Below are 3,606 nucleotides of genomic sequence, written 5' to 3'. Positions count from 1 at the left end.
CCCCCCGTTGGTACACCATTGGACAGTATAAAGAAGAAGGTAGGGAGATTGAAAAGCTCTGTATAATCAACAGATGCATGCCTGCCCCCCTCACCCTTGCCTCAGTGTGCTAGCAGGGGGCTGGGTGCTGGCAACATTCCCACCCCTTGATCAGCCAGCAGGGAAAAGCCTGGGATGGTGCAGGCAGACCTCCCTAATCAAAGCATCCTGCCAGGACCTGGCCATGTTCCACCTCAGCTCAGCATTGTGCTAGGGAAGTGGGGGCTTCTCACCTGAGCCAGCGCAGGCATGTGCCTGAATTTCCTCAGTCCAGAGAGAATGTCTGTCCAGTTACAGACCGGTTCAGCCTGGCCAGGTTAGACTAACCTGTAAAGATTGAATCACTTCAGGTTCAGGATTTGTGAATCTGTCCCTAACCCAAGTGACATGTGTCTGCTTAGGTATACCTGAAAACTATTTGGTTTCTTTGAATTAATTAATTATAGCATCTGGCTCTACCAGAGTATACAAGATGGCTCCTTTGTTAGCAACCACAAAGAGCTAGGATTAGAGGAAAATAGAGAACAAATTATACTCTCATTTTAACACCTAATCTAATGCTCATTGAGGTGAATGGAGTTCATTTTCATTGCTTTCAGTGGGCACTAGATCAGGCCTTGCATAGCACACGCTCTATCTCACTGGCCAAGGAGTTTGATGAAGCTCTCCTGTCATTGCGTGTGCTGTTCCAAGTCTGTGCATACAGGCCCTCCATCACTAAGCTGTCAGTTTGCTACTTTCCACCAGCGCTAAATGTTCTCACAAATAGTTTAAAAAAAAGCAAAAGTGAATTCTTCTAGCACCTACACTTTTGACCTGTCATGTTATTTTAGCAGCTATTATTCTTTCTGTTCTCAGTGGAGTTGTTGCTTTTTATAGTACCAAAAAAAAAATCTGGTTCAGTAATTCAAAATGAATAATTTATTGAACAAATTTTTCTTCTTTTCAAGTAATGACTTGTCCAGGAAAAATGTGTAATAGTTTTGGATATAGCCATTCATTAACTAAATCATTTCTATAAGAATTTTTAATTTCTAGTTTGCTGCAAGTGGATCACAGTTGAATGAAATAAATTGCAATCCTCTGAATCGTGTTAGACTAAGTCCTCCAGTGGTATAGACCAGATAGTGCAACTGAAAAACAGAACTGCATCAGGCTATCCCAACTGAGGATCTGGCCCGGTGCATGTTTTTAGGTCACTTGTAGATAAGTATATCAATTATCACAGGAGTATCAAACTCATCTGGTCCTTTGGGGCCTGCTACTCATTCAAATTAAAGCTGGATAGAAACAACCTATACAGTTGTTACACATTTTCAAGCACTAACTTGATAGCTGGTTGGCTCTCTTTATAGTTGGTTGGATATTTTTAATGAGATAATTACTTTGCACTTGTGGCTGTTCTTTGCACATGTGTCAGGTCTAAATTTATTTCATGATTAACCTGATAATTGTGTAATTTATGTAATGTGTAGTAGGGGTCTTTGAGGGGTGTGGAGCCAGTTTGCAGGTCTGTCAGATTGGGCCCACAAATAAACCCTGCATGCCTGAGTCAGTGTGTACACCAGCTCCAGCCACTGTCAAGCTGGTCTTCAGGTCTGATTTATAGACCAGCCCTGGATCCAGCACACAGGGCTGGTCCAGTGAAGGAGCTTTGTGCATTATCCACCCTGGACCAACCCTGTGCAACATCTCTGTGCCCACCCAATGTGCAGCCCATGCCCTGGAACAACCTCATGAATCTTTGACACCCCTGGCTTGGCATATAAAGACTCTGATGTGAACGCTTATAGAGTTTCTGTAATATTTACTTTAAAGTTCAATATTTCCCAAAAAAAAAATGTCTTGCAAATATGTTCTTAGACTGTCTTGAGTAATAATTTCCAGTTGTAACACCATTGACATTATATCATCTGCTTGAACATGTGGCAAGAGTACAAAAACCTAACAACCTTGCTCATTTCTGCTTTCAGTTTTAATATGCTTTTCCCCAGTTTTGGCCTTAGTTAAACTGAAAATATTTGTTTCACTGAGCAGCTTCTGCCTGGTTTGAGGTGGAAAATTCACCATGTGTGTCATGAAATGCCAATGGCCTGTATATCATTGTCACTTCCAGATGCAGATGTATGTCCAGGCTGTCCCATTCTCTGGTTGGTCTCTGCCAACAATATTCATAATCATACATAATCCATGCTTTGGCAGACAAGTGCCAGTGACTTTCTGAACCTAATCCAGGCATCCTATTTTAGCCTTGTGTTTTTGTTTTGTTTTTTTGTTACTCTCCCTGTACTTCTTCCCCCAAAATTGGTAAGGTCAAATAAGCTAAAAGCTGCTACTTAAGGAACTTCAGCAGGTTAATTTGCTTCATATCATACATCTTCCCCTGATTTCTGATTCCCATACTTTACCAAATGACATCCTGTTTGGAAGGGAAAACACAGAGAAATGGAACTGACATAAGCCACTTCCATATGGAACTATAGACAAGATTTTATAAAAAAATATGTGGGTAAATCAGCACCTATTCCAGCACAGGCTGGTGGTGGTATTCCGTGGACATGAGGAAGAGACATCCCTTTATTCCTGTTTTCTGTGAGAGGGAGGACTTTTATCTTTCTGTGTGAAGTTAGATGCTAGTACTTGGAGTATTCTCTTAGCATCCCTTTGCAGTGTGCTTAGAGCTGCAGACTTTGTTGACCATCAGAACTGCCCCTGACTGTAAGTACAGTTCTTATGTAATAGATATTTTATGAGAATCAGAAATATAGTACAGTACCTTTACTTTTACCCTGACAGTAAGTGATAACTCTACTGATTTTTTCAACCCATTATGTTAGCAGCATCACAATTCAGGAACAAGTTCATTGTAGAATACAATGCAAAACCATTGTAGGAGGTCTGAAAAAGGAATTGTTCAGATAATCTTTCATATTTCTGTCTATCTTTTTTTGCTTTCTTTTCTTCTTTGGCAGTAACTTAAAGTTTAACTCTTAAGTGATACTTGAATATCCTTATTAGAGCACAACCAGTCCTGTTGACTTTATTGGGGTCAGGCTGGTCCAGCTGAACTAGGATGTAATGACCTCAGGATAGGTACAGATGCTACACTTATTGTGTGTTAAGCATGCAGAAAGTACTTTCCAGCTGTAACAGAACAGATGTTCACAGCACATAAAGCACTTTAAAAATGGCAGATCCTGCTCGAACTTAATACTGGATGAATGCAGTAGCAGACTAAAGCACTTTAGGTTAGAGTGCTTTATCAAACATCTGTATCACATCCCATCCGGAGTCAAGGTAGGTTGCATTCTCCTAGCATCCCAGGGCCCCTTGCTGGACAGCTTGTTAGCTTCAGCTGATGCTCATTTCCTCTGTATGAGCCCCTGGGCTGTCACACAGAGGAGATAGAAAAGGTTTCATGGTCAGGTGAGGGAAGGGAGCCCCCATACCATGCAGACCCCTCCCCCTCCTCCCCCCCACCACCATCCCCGCAGTTGCTGGGTCAGGTCTTGGGGGAGGGGAGGCAGGCCTAGTCTGTGTGGCAGGGGGGGCTCCCCACCCCCTGGG

At 42.3% G+C, this 3,606-nt stretch overlaps 1 protein-coding gene across 1 annotated transcript in view; it reads left to right on the top strand.

Moving 5' to 3' along the window:
* Positions 1-3,606, top strand: part of LRP1B (LDL receptor related protein 1B) — a 1,375,759-nt gene that overhangs the window by 58,982 nt on the left and 1,313,171 nt on the right. The window lies entirely within an intron of this gene.

This window comes from Alligator sinensis, unplaced genomic scaffold, assembly GCF_000455745.1.
Source record: "Alligator sinensis unplaced genomic scaffold, ASM45574v1 scaffold533_1, whole genome shotgun sequence".
Taxonomy (NCBI): Eukaryota; Metazoa; Chordata; order Crocodylia; family Alligatoridae; genus Alligator; species Alligator sinensis.
The sequence above is the reverse complement of the archived record's forward strand: the minus strand, read 5'-3'. Positions and strand labels throughout refer to the sequence as shown.